Source organism: Limulus polyphemus, unplaced genomic scaffold (genome assembly GCF_000517525.1).
Source record: "Limulus polyphemus unplaced genomic scaffold, Limulus_polyphemus-2.1.2 Scaffold259, whole genome shotgun sequence".
NCBI classification, from domain to species: domain Eukaryota; kingdom Metazoa; phylum Arthropoda; class Merostomata; order Xiphosura; family Limulidae; genus Limulus; species Limulus polyphemus.
The window spans coordinates 320,860-340,094 of NW_013665869.1; the positions used below are offsets into that span (position 1 = coordinate 320,860).

A 19,235-nucleotide genomic window follows, 5' to 3' on the forward strand; every position below is an offset into this window, starting at 1 on the left:
CTACTAAAAGTCAGACTCACTACCCTAATCGATAGTGATCTACTGGCTGGTTTGGGACCTATGAGGGTCTATATGTCATGCTTTTCAGATCTTTGGGCACAGTTTTCTGCCAACAGACGGGTTCTTCAAGCACTCACCCATGGACTGTCTCTACACTTCTCTTACCTTCCCCCTCTTTAATCCCAACCCATCTCATTTCATCCTTGCTCTGACCATGCATACCTTCAACATCTATAGGAAGTGGTCCAAGATTCCTCTCGAGATTTTTACTTCTGTCTATTTGTGATTCTCAAGAAGACCAGGTACTGGCTTCTGGTATTCGACCATTTTCATTCCATTATTATTTGGTCATCCCACAACACCAAACTCCCTCTATCTTGATCTCCATCTCTCGGCCCTGGCTGTCAATTCCCTCAGTCAGGACTGGTTTCATCTGTTTCCGTATGTCTATCCTCCTCCCTTGAGTCCCTGCTCTGATAAAAAAACCCTGCTGGGTCCTCATAGTGGCACCTCATTGGCCTGCTCAATCTAGATTTCCCCTGCTCTTTTGACTCTCAGTAAATCCCTCCCTCTTTCCAACATCTCATTTCTCTTACTAAAACCTCACTTGTCACTTTTTCATCAAGTAGTGACATCCATACATCTTCATGTATGGCATTTGTCATCCATTGCTCATCGAATCGGACTCTCTGGGCATGTAGCTTTCCTTCTTTCTGTCCCATTATTGTTGTCCTTCTATTTTGTCTGCATACAAATACAAGTGGTAGATTTATCACCATGGGTCTCTCCATCACAATCCCCCTCCCCAGCCAGCTTACTTTGCCACATTTTCCACTTTCTTTACCTGACTATTTGACTGTGGCCTATCAGTCTCCACCATTGCAGGTTATTGGGTGGTGTTGTCTACCATGTTTCACCTTTTCTGGTACCACAGGTATTCTTTTCCCCTTCCACCCTGTTCTGTTTCTTAGTTCAATTATTATTTTTTTTCTGCCCATTAAAGAGTTAATGACTTCTCACTTGTGGTCGTGATTGTTCAGATATTCATGCTATTGATTCTTCTTATACACTCTGCAATTGCACTTACCTATCTACCTTATCCCAACTGGTTCTTTCTCTCTGAGACTTGTGCTACTTGGGAGAGTGACCATACTTTTTCTCCCATTTTCCTCTCTTTTATTTTTCATCTTTGTTATCATTCCAACACAAACAGACTTCTGTGCCCTGTATGGGCTGTTCAGTGTTATATACTTTATACTTCTACTTTTCAGGGTTCCCATCACCACCTCTTTATATCCTGGGATCTCTCCTCTTCCTGTGATATACATCCTCACACCATTACAGGAGGATCCATCAACTTTTCCATCTAGTGTATACATTTCTGGAGGTGGACACGCACAGACTCTTCAACATCTCTTTCCATGAGATTTGCCACCTTACCTTTTCTCTTTCTGCACGTTTTTGCCAATCTTTACATGAAATTATCCAGGCTGGTACGTGAAATACCTCACACACCTTCGCTGTTCACTATCTTCAACATCTGGCTGTCTCATCTCCAGAGGCCTTTCAACTTCCACCAATCACCATCCTATAATCTATCCACTGTCTTTAGAGAAATTAGTACAAAATTTCTTAGTAACACCATTTTTGTACATAAGATACAACCAGGTGGCTGATGTTGCCTCCCACAGTATACTTACCCAAAATCTGCATCTACAGAGTAACAGAAAGTACTCATACCATCCACTCTGGCTCTACATGTGTTCACTGTGAGATGAGATGTTCTGCAAAACTACAGGAGGTATCCTCGTGATATATATATATATATATATATATATATTCACTTTATTGCCTGATCCAGACCACACCTATTCCATGGACTATCATGGAAAAAGTAAGCACCAGGGAGGTGTTCTGCTCACATGTGCTGGCTTTTTAAAATAGAGCTTTGCAATCACTCACTGCACTGTCTCCAGTAAAAGACATTTCCAGCCTAAAGGAACAATGTGGGTCTGGGCAACTTCTCCAGGTCTCCCCATTCAAATTCCTTCTTGTTGAGTGGAGCACAGGAGAACCCTTGCCACCTACCAGTTTCTAGCCACTGGTGACAGACCATGGAGAACCCAATTGGAACTCAACCACTAGGGCTAGAACCAGGAGTACCAATGGCGAGAAGTGGAGTAGTAGTGAGACCATTGGTGTAGTGTGAATCACACCACATATAAATCATATACATCACTCATTCCCTCTTCCTGCAGCCAGTCTGTTCAGTAGAGTTGAAGAGAACATACAATAAATATGGACTGATACTGCAGAATACAGTGCCCTCTTCCTGCAGATAGAACCATTCCATGGTATCTGTTCACTTGAGTCAAGCACTCACTATATAATACTAATATATATCTCTATCTCACATGTTCTCCTCCTGCAACCCCCATGTCTGATTCGAGGTGACCACACTCTATAGTGTTCCTTATTACAGTGTTTTGCAAAAGTATTCATCCCCTACCAACAATGTCACATTTTGATGAAATACAAACAATTTGTTTAATGAACTTGTTTTGATTTAAAAATATAATAATCAACTTAACACTGTTATGTGTGAATGAGGTTTAATGTAAGCAAAACCTGCAAAGAAAATAATATAAATATTACTTATGCTGATTGCATAAGTAATCAGCCCCTAAGTCAATACTTGATGGAAGCACCTTTGGCAGGAATTATTGCTGTGAGTCTTTTTGGGTACGTCTCTACCAGCTTTGCACAATGAGATGGTGTAACCAGCGTTTTTTTTATTTTATTTTAGTTTTCTCAGTTTGGAATAGATTGTGTAGATTCTAAATATAAAATCCCATTTGAAAGTTTCATTATTGCAGGCTAAGACGAAAACAAAATTCCGAAACTTTGCAGGGGTGAATACTTTTGCAAAGCACTGTACCTCCAAACAGCTGGTGTCAGTCTCATACAGTTTGATGGTAGGTTTGAGTTGAACACACAAGATACAGTCTGAACATGCCCCAATCACATTAGACATATGAGCTGTCCAACACCCTGTGTGCAAGTACTTGGATAGCCTTGTTCTAATTATGCCCATCCCCGCAATACATCCCCTTTTCGTATATGAGCAAAAAGAAATGAGATGGATGTGCCCTATTGAGCCTCTGCCATTGGGTGAGCTATCATCTTGGGACTTAACATGTCCCTTACCCGAAAATGTATTCCCCATAACATTGACCTCTTCATAAATTACCACCCATACTCCCCATTTCCGGTGCACATTTCTTAATTGCCTCATCAAAGAATGAAAATTCACAAGTTCAAATGCATAAAGGTAGTTAGTGTGCATGAAGGTACGTCACCCTCCTATTGATGTAGGATTTTGTCACATGATGACATCATCATACAGTGGTACAATTCACGTAATATTAGGTGGGATTCCTTCAAGGCTAGTGGTGTGCAAACCTCTTTGAAAGATGTGCAAGGAAGATAGCTAATCTGTGTGAGGAAGTGAGTATCTATCAGAAAAAAAATTTCAAGTAATGAAAATGTTAACTTTAGTTACATTAGTATCTGTTAGATGGTATACATATATTGTATCGTTTTTGATATTTCATTGTATCATCTTATTAGCATACAATGTAACCTACAAAAAATAAGGGACCATTTGGTCTTTCATAAGTCATTCTCCCTATCAGAAAAACGTCTCTTAAACTAGAGTCTAGTCGCCTTTTTATTAATCTCAAACTTTTGTCCTCTCATCCTGTTATCTTCAGAATATACCGAAAATAAATGAGAGTCCTTTATAATTTGTTGTAAGCTACATTTTTAATGCTGTAATTTAGATGTTAGCCAGAGAGAGAGATGCAGGTCTTAATGATAGTACAAAATTAGGTCCAGATAGTTTTAAATATTTGGCATCAGTTTTTCTAGCACATTCGAGGGTACATTATAAATAAAGTACAAGGCAGTGAAGCATCAAGAAGAGACTTGAGGGTTATTTAAAAAATCACTTAGTTTTATTTTAAGATTATAATTATTTCTAGATGGCAGAGTGACTCACTCAGTGTTTGTTGTTGTTGTCGTTTTTTTTCTTTTTTTTCGTTCAGTCACGAAATGTTATAACTATCAAAGTATAAGACGTTTATTCTTTATGATACTGTAATAAAATTGCCAGGTTGGCCGTGTCACGGCTAAATTTCGATAATGTGGCCGATTAAAAAAACGGCTTGGCAGCCATAAAATTGATTGACTGTATGTTAGCTTTTGGCTGTTTTTTAGGAATGCTTCATCAATCCAGTATTTTCCTTTAAATGTATACAGTATTAGAAAATTTATTCTCATTGCCAAGAAAATTAGCTTTGGGTTTAATTGGTAGATGGCATAAAAGAATGTTTGAGATAAGCGTTATCAAGTCTTGTTGGCACCACAAATGCAGCCAGCCACTCAAGTCATGTGAAAGTTGCCTTCAGCCTATCAATTCTGATTCTTATCTTTTGACTTAAAAGTGGTTTTAATGTGAAGCTAAAATGAGTAAGAAATGGAAAGAATCATATGAAAGTGGTAGAAAATACTGTTAGGTCTGTGTTCGTTTCTTAATTTTCCGTAGAAATCCTTTCCGAGAAACTTCTGTGATACAAGTCCTTTCTTAAATAAAACTAGTTTATTCTTTCTCAATTAAACTTTGCAATACACTTAATTTCCACAATCACTTTAACTTAAACACACGCTATAATTCCCAACGATTCACGCACTTTACTTACGGTCACTACCGCTCACTTCACTCGATTAACTGTGTCTATATCTTCAATCTCTCTATCTGCTACTCCATTGCCGATTAATCCCTCCCGCTTTGATTGTCGGGCTTATATATTAGAATACAGCAAGTCTGGCAAACACTCGAACCTTCTAGATACTCATTACGTGTTACCAGATCACGTGGCTTCCGCTGTCGTAACAATACAATAAAGAGTGGGAATCAGAGTTTACGTAGATTAAAAGAGCTACAGTTCATAGTGAAGAAGCATATTGTAGACTGTGCAAAGTTCCACTGGCTCCCAGGCATTGTAATATTGTTGATCACAAAAACATTCGTCAGCATTTAAGTTGCATTGGTGCAGCCTCTAATTGTCGTCTATTAAAGTTCACTAGTGATGAACCTCGGAACGAAATTAAACAAGCGAAACTTGAACCTCCTGCTGCAGTTTCTTGTCACTGTTCGATTATGACCATTGATCATTTTGGGGGAGATCATTAGCCGTAGTAGTGTCGGTAAAATACGATTTCATCGTACTAAATGGAGCAAAATAATTATCGATGTTATATTGCCTTCTTATTATTAAAAACTAAAAGAAGATATGAAAGCCAGAAAACGCTATATTAATCGATGAATCGACATATATTTCAGCTAATAAGCACTCGTGCATTGTGATTAGATATTACAATTTGAAGAATGAGCAAAAGTGTCATACTAGAAGCAGTTGAACAAGTCGAGAAACGTTTGCCTGATGCAACAAATATTTTTAAAAACCTATGCTTGCTACATCCTGAAAAAGTTCTAAGCCAGGCTACTCGTTCTAAATTTACCGAACTACTATTTCGAAGCCTCATTACTTCTAATGTTGATTAACAATAGAGAAAAGTATTGTCTGTTGATTAGATTGAAGAAAGTGCTTTTAAAGAACAAAAAAATTCCAAATATAGCTGTTGAGTTCTGGATTGGAGTTTTGAAGTTCACAAATAGTAGAAGTGGACCTACTTTTGAAGAATTGGCGAATTATGCATTAAACTGTTTTGTAACAGCCACAAACAATACTATGGTGAGGCGCATTTTTTCTGGAGTTACCATTATAAAACGAAAAGTCACAATCGAATTTGTTTGAAAATGCTAGAAGCAATTTTAAGAATCAGATCTAAATCACAATTAAACTATTTAAAGGGAATTTGCTGCCGTGACTTTAAAGCAACGAATACAATGTTCGCAAAGTTTACGTCTGAAATATATTGTTACAACAGCGGTAGTCACGTGACGCTGGTAACACGTCATGACATTCTAGAAGGATCGGGGAACATCACGAATAATCCAGTATGTGCTAGGCGGAAATTGAGTCAAGCGCGGTAGTGACCGTAAGTAAGTGCGTAAATCATTGTGAATTATAGCGTGTGTTTAAACTGACTGTGGAAATTAAGTGTATTGCAAAGTTGTATTGAGAAAGAATAAACTAGTTTTATTTAAGAAAGGACTTGTACAGCTGAAGTTCTTCGGAAATAATTTTTACGAGACGTTTGAACAGAGACGTAACAATATAATAAAAATAACAAACTGGAATGTGAAATTGTGATGAAAATGTAACATGCGACTTAACGTTTGATTAATTTAAGGTAACTTTTAGTTTTGCCGCTCACTGGCACAGCAGTATGTCTGTGGATTTACAACGCTAAAAACTGGGTTTCGATACCCGTGGTGGGCAGAGCACAGATAGCCCATTATGTAGCTTTGTGCTTAATTCAAACGAACAAAACGTTTTAGCTTATGTTAAGTTTTACATTAATAAAATATACAAGTGATAATACACAGAAATTCCTCGATTTACGAATACGATACGGACGCTTAAATATAATTTCGTTTGGCGAAAATTCGTAATTTGGCAGTTCGTAAGTCGAGGAATGTTTGCAAGTGTTTTTTCATTAATGTTAATAAAAATTATCCATCAAATCATTCGATAACTTATTTATTATTTTAACAATATAATTCCGTGGTATTCGTACAATCCATTTTAGCTACACTCATACATAACAGCTAGCAACGCAGCACTATAATTCTTGTGCTTACAGTCGTAAGGAAATCACGATACTCGTATATTGTAAGGTTTTAGAACGATATTAGCATATTGTAAGGTTTTAGGTTTTGCGGCCAATTTGGCTTTATCAGAAACCTGTTTGGCCCAGAAGTGTTGAGAGCCAGCACAGTCCCCGGGACAAACATCCTCTCAGGGCCCCGTTCTCTCTTTTTTAACATTTTAAAGAGCTTATTAAAAAGAAAATCCTAAATTAGGACAGCAACGAGCTCATAAACATGGTAAAATCTTAGCAGTTCTAACTACATTAGTACATGAAAAAAATAATTTTAATTATTTTTTCTGTAATGTGAAATCTCAGTGTTTACCCCTAATCTTTCTAATACTTACTCACTGTTTATTTATGATACCATGCCTGTAGTTAGAAATTGATCTGCTTAATATTTCTTTTTCAGTCAAAGCGCTACTCAAATACTAATTGAAAGACCTATCCACCACGCTGCGAAGATCCCTTTTTTATTGCTCTGTTGAGTTGGTTTTCGTCTATATTAAATGTGATGCAGACCTAGTTTGTATGAATATTATACTTCAGTTTTTGATATTACCATTATCAGCTATGTTTTATGTTGTAGTCTTGTTTTTACCTGTGTAGGTTATACTTTTTACAAAGTAGGATTGCTCAGTTAGTACGTACAGTTTTGCAGTAACTTGCATAGTAAATTAATACATTATAATGTAAAATTGTAAGGTAGATACACGTGATTTTTTGAGTTACAACCCATTGGCACTCTAGTTGTTTGTGATTTTTCTCAAAGTTAGAGAGAGAGAATTTCAAATGATTTGTTGATGCAAACCTAGGTTATACAAATATTATGCTCCAGTTTCCGAAGTATACTACTTCTATTTATTGATTTCTTCTGATGTAATTAATGCTATTAAAGTGTTTCATGTATAATGAGTGTTATAAAACTAGATGTATTTTGTCTCCTTAACTAGCATACACTATAAATTCATAGAACCTCAAACACATTGAAAAAGTTGCTTAATGTTATATTCAAAAGAAATGTTCATTGTTCATAGAAGTCTCCTTAACTAGCATACACTATAAATTCATAGAACCTCAAACACATTGAAAAAGTTGCTTAATGTTATATTCAAAAGAAATGTTCATTGTTCATAGAAGTGTTGTAAAATACACAAATAATGAAAATTAAACCTTTGGGCATAGATGTTAAAATTACAATATTTTATTTTAATGGAGCAATTGAATGTGTAGTTATCTGGTAACATGCAGTATAGGATTATGATAGAACTTTTAAATTGTTTCAATATATAAGGGAAAATAACCATTGTTTTTTGTTTAATTTTAGCAGGTTATTCATATATATTAAATTTGTAAAATAACAGTCACAGCAAGACTATGCCTAATATATTTTATCATGTTTTGGTCCAAACAATTCTGAGTAAACACTGTTTATGGCAATACCACTTCCAAAAAAAAAAAAGAAGATTCATCAAACTTGAGTTGAAGCACTAAATTTGATGTTAATGGAGTTCTTAATTTTTCTTTGTCACTTCTTATGTTTGTATTGAACAGGGACTCAGAAGACAGAGAGCAGTATCCTCAGTATCATCTGGAAACCAGGAATTAAGAAAATGGAGGTTAAGTAAGGATAGCACTTACTCAAAGAAGACTCATGCATCATGGGTTATTATAAATGTATGAAGTACATTTAAGGCCTTGATTACCAGATAAAGAGGTAAACCCACAGAAAGAGAATGGGCAAGAGATTAATCTGAGTAATTTATATGTATTCTTGCAATGTATACATAATTTTTTATTTTCTGTGTGATCAGAACAGAAAATGAACAATGGAGGTATTATAATAAACCTCAGAATATATATAAAATTGGAGAAAAGGAAGGAAGAAAGAATTATGTAATAAGCATATTTGTTCAGTAATTCTTATATATAATTTATATATAATGTTTCTGTATTTGATTTATATTTTAGTTGTTTGTATCTAAATTGCAAGTTTTAAACTTACAAAAAGTGCATTAAACAAAGAAGTATTTATAAAAGTGTTTTAATTGCCTAGAAATGTTTTCTACATATTAACAGTTTTAATTTTTTAAATCATTTCTTTGACATTTCGACAGAAATTTGCACAATTTTTGTTATTGGCAAAAATATCATTGTAATTTTGGATATTTTATACAGCATTAAATTTTGATTAAAGGCTTTTCTGATATATATTCTGGTAAGGATACATTTTATTTACACATTCAGTGTGCAGTTTGGACAGTTTTTTACACTTATCATCATGTGCATACACTGTCCCATTAAAAGTATCCAGACATTTAGTTTGTTTCTTCTTTTTCTCATGATGTTTATATTGTTACTTTAAAACCAAATATGAGTTGCCTGTATTTTTAAGTTTTTCTTGATATCCATGGACATGTAAGTGTATAGACATATCACGGATAAGTCCTAGATCTAGAATACAAATTGCATTCCATACCATAACACTCCCAGGAAACCCCTTTGGTTAGCACATTACAATAAAGAAAAATTACTTGCTTGTCTGCTTTTGTACATATATTTGACCATTATTCAAAACTAAGTGAAACAGAGTTTGTCACATAAAACCAAAACATCGAGATTCAGTGCTGGTGGGCTTTACTTCAAGCTAAGTAGTATTGAGATTCTTTGGAATAATGTACTGTTGTCAAATTCCCATACACTTTTCCAAATAACCCATATTCATGGAGAGTACACTGCAGGTTGTTGCAAAGATATTGTCTTGCCCTTTATAATTATCCTAATGAGTAAATGTTACACTGACAGCATTTTCATATAACCTAAATCTTTTCTTTAGTTGCTATATGATCAAGTTCCTGATATTAATGAATGGTCTAAAGCACAGAAAACCATACAAAACATTATAATCAACCTTCGCTCAGAAAAATAGCAAAACAAAAGTTAATTAAATTCAAATATAGCCATTCACGTATATCTATTCAAAAGAAATAGGATTTAAACTAACAATGCATAAGACCTCATCATGTAATTCTTTCCACAAGTTTATGAATAACTACAAGCAAAATATTTAAAATAATAATAAAAAGTTATATCACGCTTTTCAAACCTAAAATCTATAACCACTAATATTGAAGTTTGTATTTCCAAGCGTTTGCTCCACCATTCAGACTATCCATAGGAAGACTGTCGAAATCTTTACCAGGTTTCTAGAAAAAAAAAGTGAAAAACTGTAAGCTTCTTTTCATAGCTTAAATTAAATAAATCTTGTAGCCTCTCTCTACACAGTAACTCATTGATATCCTTCCTGTAATGAAGGAACTGAAGCTATGCACATTACTCCAAATGATGTTTCACCAGGCTTTTACAAGACTATAATAATTGTATTTACTCTTTTTTTTTTCATCACAGCTGAACATTCAGCAGGGCAAGGGTTTTATCAATACATAATCATACATCAATTCTTCTTTTTTTCCAGCTACTTTAAACACACTTCTAACCTATTGTGTTTATATTCACTGGATTCCCTTCAGAGCATGTTGGATGGACCATGTTACATATTCATGGCATTTCCAGCAACTTTTGATGGGATTGTGTTTATTACCTGATTTCAAGTTTAAATGTCTACAGAAGGTTGAGTACTTTATATTAAAATGACTTTGAATATGCAAATCTGCAGATACATGACACCTACAGCTGATATAAAGCTGTAGTGGAATGGGATGCATCAGAACTACATTTCAACATTGTTTGGCACTTTTTAAATAGTGTGATGGCACTGGAAATTAATTGCTTTTAGGAAGGGTATATAACAACTCTTTCTGATGCAAAATATTCACAAACTTAGATCATAAAGATATGTTCAGGTTGGGGATTTAGGATTTTCAAGGTGGGGATATCTTTTGTATTTAATGTAATTGGAAAACAAAAAAATATGAATCAACTTGGGGTACTAGGGTCATACAGAAAGAGATCTGCAACAAACTGTACCTTAAACATGATAAGCAAAACGTGGTGTCTTGTAGCAGTTGAAAATCCATAAGAACAATGGTCAGTGGCAAAAGCTGTTCTTGGCTCAGGCAACAGTATACAACATAGTCAAGAAATATCTTCATCTGGAAAAGTAACACAAGTTACATATGTACAAGTTGATTTCATGACATATAGGTCCAATCATCACATACCTCAAGCAGGTGGAGAATTAAATGGGTATTCATGCTAATCTATACAAAGATATATCAGAGAAATAGCTTGATACAGCCCCAACATATTTTCTGTAATTGGACTGTTGAAACAGGGGCTGGAAAACTGTTGTCTGTGTGCACAAAATGGATTATGGAAAGCCATCAAGGAGGATGGGTGTGATTTGGAAATGACAGCTTTATGACAGTAATTTTGCAATGAAAACTACACAACAGGGCTATTGTCAAGATTCACCAGATGTGGTAACATGGATTGTTGAGGCTACAAAACCATTTTGATACAACATAGTCAACTTCTGTGAATCTTATAACTTGAAAAAAAAAAAAAAGACTGGTTAAAATCAAATAATACAATTATTGTCAACCTAAAAAAAAAATTGTTGTGAAAATTTTCATAATTAAAATATACATTGCTGATTGTCAGGTTTTTACGTATGTGTGGGCCAGATTCTTTACAGTAGGTATCTGTGACTTGTTGGCAATAAATTTCAACAATAACAGCACAAAATCTGTTATTGCAATACAATCTGTGATTATTACACTTTAAAAAGTCACCACTTAACACTCTTTATGGCTAAAGTTACAAACACAAGTCTAGATTTATTTGACTATATCTCTCACTAACTTACTTTCTTGCACTAACTTGGTCAACTATATATATATATATATATTACCCGACTGAAGCCTAGAACTTTCCATAAACTACAATACATTATGATGCAACAATACTCACTTAAAGCAACAATAAAAATCCAGAAGGTTTAAGTAACATGACATCAATTCACAACAATTAAACTGCACAATATATGAATCGTAAACAGCTATGAAAGCAAACTTGCCATAACTCTCACTTCTAAAAATAACTTACTTTGATGCTCGCATGGTTGTTGTTGTCTGTAGGTAGCAGAACTAAGACCTTCTGTCCGACCTTGAAACATCGATCCTTGTCCTACTTGTCACAGAAGTGTTTCTCACTGCCTTGAGCTGCATACAATCTTTCTCAAACAAGTTGACAGGTCTCCTCCAGTAAGTTTCTGAGGTCTAACATGTATTGGTATGTGTTACTCACTTTTGACTCTTCCTCTCAAGTCCACAGCTCTTTCAATATCTACATTGGACCTCATACTGTTCTTCCGTAGGTAGCTCCAGCTGCTTTATGTAGAAATTTCTGTGGTTGCTTGTTAGTGACAGACTTGCACTCATTTGCAATGTGCCCCATTTTATAACAAGCATAGCATCTCTTTGCTTTCTGATGAGATTTATGCTGTTGCTTGTTGGCAATAGACTTGCATTCACTTGCAGTGTGTCCATCTTATAACAAGCATATCATCTCTTTTCCATTCTGTTTGTTGACTTGTTGCCTTTGGTGGCATCCTGCCACTGGTCAGCCACCACTGGCTTCAACTTTAACTGGTTATTCTTGGACTTGCCAGTTATACTCCCTTCATGGGCTTTCATATACTGTTTTGCTAGTTTGATCATCTCATCAACATCTTTCGGCACTCTCTCCTTTTGGAACAGTGACATGTCAGTGGAGCATGTGGTCATGAACTGATCACATATTAGTAGACTTGCCAGTCCTTCAAAACTATTTTCACATTTGGCCACGTCAGTCCATCTTGTGAAGATTTGCTGAAGATGTGCCACAAATTGAAATACAGTTTCTCCAGTGTTAGGTTTAACTCCTCTGAATTTCCAGTGAAAACCTTCCTTGTTAAATTCATAGCATTTCAGGAACACCACTTCTAACTTGTCATAGTCCATAGCATCTTCCGACATCATGCCCGCATACACTTGTGGGCCATTTCCTATGAGAAGTGGATTGGGACAGACTGCCCAGTCGCCTCTGTTCCAGTTCTGATTTTGGGTGAATCTTTCATATCTCTCCAAGAAAGTATCCATGTCTTCTTTCTGTTCATCAAATTTGGGTAGCTTGGGTCGACTGGTCCTGACTACATTGTTATTCTTAGGTCCTTTGGGTGAGCTTGGTGATCTAAGTTTGTGCTCTTATTCTTTCTATTTTCAGTCTCTCCTTTCGTTTTCTTCTGTCTCTTTTTGTAATCTTCTCCTCTCTTCTCTGCCTCTCCTCCTCTCTCTAGTTCTTGTTCAACAAACTCTCATAGATTAACATCTTTGAACCCATGTTGCTTAACTCTCTCTATCCATTTATCAGTCAGTCACATGGCTATAAGGTGTGGTTGTGACCTTTACAATATTTTTGCCACTACTATAGCTGTACATATATGGGCCAGTTCTGCTATCGTTTATACCTTCTCTTACCTCAGTTTATCACTGTTTAATCCTGGCTTGCCAGTGTCAGGTTTTTATGTATGTATGGGCCAAATTCTTTACAGTAGGTGTCTGTGACATGTTAGGGATAAATTTCATAGTCTAGAATGATCAGCTGAGCTGGCCTTAATTCAGCCAACTCATAACCTACAATCATGGCCCCGATGAGAAAAGTCCAGGTTTATCCCAATATTTTTCTATGCAAGATAATTTGAAGACATATAATAGAACTTGTACCATTTAATTATGAATTAAAGTATAGTATAAAAAATGATTAAATGCTTCAGGAAGCTATGTGCAGTGCACCTGCAACTGAGTTTAAACGTACACTGTCTTTGTGTTAAGTCTAAGGACTAGAATTTGAAAATCACTAAGCATTGTTTAATAACTTAACAAGCATATTGTATAAACTGTATACTGTGAAAAATACTAATACCAGTGTATTAAATAAGAATATATGAACAGACCATCATGATAATTGCACTGAAAGCATGAATCTTATATTTCACTATATATATTTAATAATAAAAAATGTTAGTTCTCAGATGGTGGATCATCACAGAGTGCAACTATGAGTAAGGATACTACTTAGTAAACTAATTACCTTTTAGATCTGTTCCTTTTGGAGACTAACATCCTTTGCAAAGTTTTTTTCTTAACCTATTGATTAACACTTAATTTAATGATTTATTTCATGTTTTAGGTAATACATTTTTACTAAAGTAAGCTATAACACTAAGAAAATTCATCAAGATAGTTGACAAAAAAAAATGCTAAAACAGCCTTTAATTTGGCTAAATTTAATCTGTAATTGTACAACCTTTAAGTTAAAAAGAATGGCAGGTCTGAATTGTTGTTTTGTAATTATGTTGAATATACATGTATTTATCGATTTTGTTTTATTTAAAGACAATGTTAATTTAAAATTTACATGCACCATGTGTTATAAGAATGAGTTTTTTTTAACATAGTAAATATACTTTGTCTCTTCTGTTTTCATTCTGCCTGATGATAGCCTGAATTGTGATACAAACATATACATTATATAATTGTTTTTTAAATAGTAAGTAATTATGGCTTGAATGGTGTATTACTTTTTGTAATTAAATAGAACAGGATATGAACAAACCAATTAAGCATCTGGTTGTTTAAAATTATGCTTCAAGATTCAACTTTTGTGTGCAGGACCCCTGTTATTTGATAAACAGAATATGTAGAAAGTGTATCACTAAGACCATCCCTTTCAAGACAGAGTTGTAATTATCACATATTCAGTAAAAATGTCAATTGTGACAAGATCAAGTCTAAGCATATCATCTTGACCTATTTTCCTGTTTTTAAATTGGTCAAGGATTTATAACCTTTTGTTACCTGTTTGTGTGAAATTTTAATGAATTATTCAGACTTTTGTAAAATCTAACAGCATCAGGCATGGTTGCCATTTTCAAAAAACAATAAAAATAATCAAATTACTTATAGTTATGATGTCCCACATTGTTAATCAAATTTAAAATTATGGTGTCGCACATTATTAATAAAATTCTTGTGAAATGGGGAGAGAGGAAAATTACATAATCATGGAGTAAAAATAATTTTATTTTATATAATGTACATTTATTTGTTACTTTTAACTGGTGCAATGCCAAGATATTTCTTCACAAAAAGGAAAGAGCATGTCACAACAAAAAAGATGATATATGGAAAGACAGAGAAAAAAAAGTGCCTGTAATGTATGGAAAAAAGAGGTACGTATTGTGTTATATTTATTCACTTTAAGTTTCTTGCACACATGTACAAAATTTTGTAATATTTTTTTTGTTCTAGATATAACAGCTTAAAATTCTTGCTACTGTAAACAATTGAAGACCATTAAATATAATTGTTTCAACTTTTTTGTACAGGAAAAGCATAATATTTTGCAGCAGTTTTTTCTATACACTCTTAATTCATATACATGATCTTAGGAATGTTCTTTGGTGAATACATGGGAACTATGTCATCTAAAATGCGGTTGTGATGCGTTGAATTTATTTAGATTTTTAACTGATATCGGGTATGGTTCATTTTTCAGGGTTGAACTTCTAGAAGCCTTACAATGAAACCACAGTAACAAAAGTTTGTCAATATGACCTAGTAATTGTGAAAATATGTCATATGGCAGAATAGAAATTCTGTTGGTAGTGTATGTAAAGTATCATTTGATTTGTTGTAGTGGTTTCAACTGTTGGTGAATTAGGTCAATAGTATGCATGCTGTACACACCTCCCAATACGGCTTGTATATTGGTTCATCACAAGTATCATAACTGTGTAAATCAGTGGCATCCAAACCTTTTTCACTGATGACACCCTAACTCACTTACCTTGATTTGTTGCTATATGCAATATTTTTTTTAATATATTTTTTTTTATGCACATAATTATTCTTCATTTGATGAAACTCTCATGACACCCCACAAACTTGCCGTGGCACACTGTTTGGAAAATGCTAGTGTAAAGGGTGTGTCCACTCATATACAGATTGTTTTACTGAAGAACTGTAAAAAAAAAAAGTGTGAAAAATAAAACAGTAGATTATTTTGCCCATTTTATTACCTAAAAAAGTATTATAACTATACCTTATTTTCCACATTTTGTAGAAATCAAAAAGATGAACACTAGCTTTACAGAAAATAGCAATTAGTGAACAAAAGAAAGCTATAATTAGAAAATTTCTGGAAACACGATACATTTTAAGTAAAGGGGAATGCACAACTAGAAGATTTATAACCAACCAGACATAATGGCAATCAGAAAAATTCAAGGAATACGAGGACAAACTTGATTACTAATTCTTAGACAGCTGTTCTAAAAAAAGCAGCATATTACTACAAAAATGAGTTGTAGATGGAGAAAGACAAAAGGTACCACCAGAGGTTTTAGTGGATTGTAAAAGACAAAAAAGTGCCAAGTCGACTGAATAAGTCCACAAAGCCCATATACAATTTGAATTTTAATAAAATTCTTCTTAGACACTTGTTTATGATAGTAAATAAATAAATACAGTTAAAAAATTATTTTTTTTCCAGTTTACACATGTGATATTAAAAATAATATTGTGCAATATAGTCATTAAACAAATAAACACTTCAGTATTGGTATTAATTTATGATTTTGTCTCCATAAGTAAAGCTTTTGTTACATATTTGTATCCTTTGGACACCATTATTTGACTTTTCATCTGTTTTTATTTTTTGGACATCAGCATTTGGTCTATTGTTACCCATTTGCATCCTTTGGATAACCAATAGTAAACCTTTTGTTTCTTTCTTCCATTTTTTAGATACTCACAGCTGTCCTTTTGCTACCTGTTTTCATATTTTTGACACTAACATTTTACCTTTTGTTACCTATTTCAACTTTTGGTCACTAACATTTAAACTGTTGTAAATCTATATGCATCTTTTGGATACTCACATTTGATGTTTTGTTATCTGTTTGCATCTTTTGGGTACCCCTTACAAAACATCAACTGTAGGTATCCAAAAGATACAAACAGGCTTACAAAACATCAACTGTAGGTATCCAAAAGATACGAGTAGGTTTACAAATAGTAAAATGTTAGTGTCCAAAAGATGCAAACAAGTAACAAAAGGTCAACTGTCCTGTTTGTATCTTTTGGATACCTACAGTTGACCTTTTGTTACCTGTTTGCATCTTTTGGACACTAACATTTTACTATTTGTAAACCTACTCGTATCTTTTGGATACCCACAGTTGATGTTTTGTAAGCCTGTTTGTATCTTTTGGATTCCTACAGTTGATGTTTTGTAAACCTGTTTGTATCTTTTGGATTCCCACAGTTGACCCTTTGTTACCTGTTTGCATATTTTGGTTACCAACATTTTATCTTTTGTTGTCTGTTTGCTTCTTTGGACACCAACAGATCATCTGTTTATAATGTTTAAATGTTGATTTTTTTTCAACTTTTAATGGTCGAAAAGTTTATGTTTTGAATAACTTTCAATGCAAACAAAAGTGGGCCAATGGAGTATTTTGAAGCGCCAAAAGGTATGTGAGAGTCTGATCTCTTAGCCTTTTTGAATTTTTGTAAAATGTGTATAAAAGTTGACAAAAGGTGCATAAAAGATGGCTTTTTTTCACCTTTTGTCAACCTCAGATATATCTGATACTCTACATAGAGTAATAATTTGATATATAAATTAATCTATAGAACAGTATAGTATGAGAAAAGGATATCCATAAACAGTCTTGTAAAATGTTACAGTAATCTTACTCTTCTACTATAAATTCTTATTGATACAGCAGCCCGGCATGGCCAGGTGGTTAGGGCACTCGACTCGCAATCTGCAGGTCGTGGGTTCCAATACCTGTCCCATCAAACATGCTCGCCCTTTCAGCCATGGTGTGGATGTTATAATGTTATGGTCAATGCCACTATTCATTGGTAAAAGAGTAGCCCAAAAGTTGGAGGTGGTTGGTGATGACTAGCTGCCTTCCCTCTAGTCTTTCACTGTGAAATTAGGGATAGCTAGTGCAGATAGCCCTTGTGTAGCTTTGCGCAAAATTCAAACCAAACCTATTGATAAAATCTGTACAGTTCTAAGCAACCACAGTTAAACACTTTGCTGAAAGACTTCTAGTTCTCATCCCAAATTCTTAACCACAACACCAACGTTAATTTCACACACACACATAGGTATCTCCTTTATGAGTTTCTGTGTCCTAATTGTATGATTTTACACCCATCAACATTTTTCAGGTATATGCCCATTTACATCGCGAGAAAAATATCCCTTTAAAATTTCCCTGGAAACAGTCTTTCCTGCTTTGAAACTTGGTATCAGTAGCTCCAAGAGTAACTAAACTAATTATTTTGTCTTAATCAGAAAACTTGTTAATTTCCTGCTCTCCATTTTGTACAAACAACCAAATTTTCAACCCACCTTTTATTTTATTTTATTTCTCTTTGCCTAAAGAATATAACTTGGAAATTGACATTTTACGCATTTCCTTATCCAAAGTTTTCTGAGCAGGAACGTCGAGAGCCAGCATGGGCCCCCTTTCTCTCTCTCTTTTTTAACATTTTCAAGAATTTATTAAAAAGAAGATCCTAAATTAGGTCAGCAACGAGCTCATAAACCAGACACAATCATAGCAGCAGCCGATTTTACCTCACAGTTTAAGCGTGAAAACGTTCATAAAGTAACAACAAATATCTATTAAATCTATAAAGTAACAAATACATATTAATTATTACTCAAATTATTATTTCAGTCGTTCTTGATGTATCAAGCGTTTATAAGAAAAGATGTTTTTTATCATTAAATGAAGATACAGCCTAAAAATGCTTTAGGTATAACCAGGTTTCTTTCGCCCGAGCCCCCTGGGAAGTTGCCCCCTTTGCCCCTCCCCCCTTCGGCGGGCCTGTTTCTGAGAATCAAAATAACCTATTTTTGTAGTACTATCTTCATTAAAAAAAGCAAAAACTTACCAAAATACTCTAGTGTATTTGTGAGATTTACAAAAACTTTCTAAGCTTCCGTATTTTATCAGATTTTATGATGTTTTTCCAAATGCTCCTAATTTCTAATAATTAATTTTAACACTTTACTGAAAATAAAAATCACCTGCAGGTCTACAATTTACAGAATTATCAATTTAACACTTCTTAACAATTTGTCAACTTAAAGTAGAGTGGAAAATATTATCTAATTTTATCAAAATGCATAAAAATAGCTGTTTTAAAAAAGAATAATTCTTATGATTCCTAAAAGTTTAAAGAATCTTATTAATTTTGAAAAGAAAATTTCTATTAATTGAAGGAATATTCATGTGATTACTTGTTTAAGACCCATGTGATTAAGACCCCTACAATAAGCTATACTTCATTTGACTTTCCATCTGCCAT

At 34.2% G+C, this 19,235-nt stretch overlaps 1 long non-coding RNA gene across 1 annotated transcript; it reads right to left on the minus strand.

Annotated features, from left to right (window-relative positions):
* Positions 1-8,882: 8,882 nt before the first annotated feature.
* LOC106478893 lies at positions 8,883-18,418 on the minus strand. Its single transcript, XR_001292092.2, has 4 exons — positions 18,271-18,418; positions 15,688-15,861; positions 10,825-10,949; positions 8,883-10,043 (listed from the first exon to the last, which is right to left on the minus strand). It is a non-coding gene; the product is annotated as an uncharacterized LOC106478893 (long non-coding RNA).
* Positions 18,419-19,235: the final 817 nt, after the last annotated feature.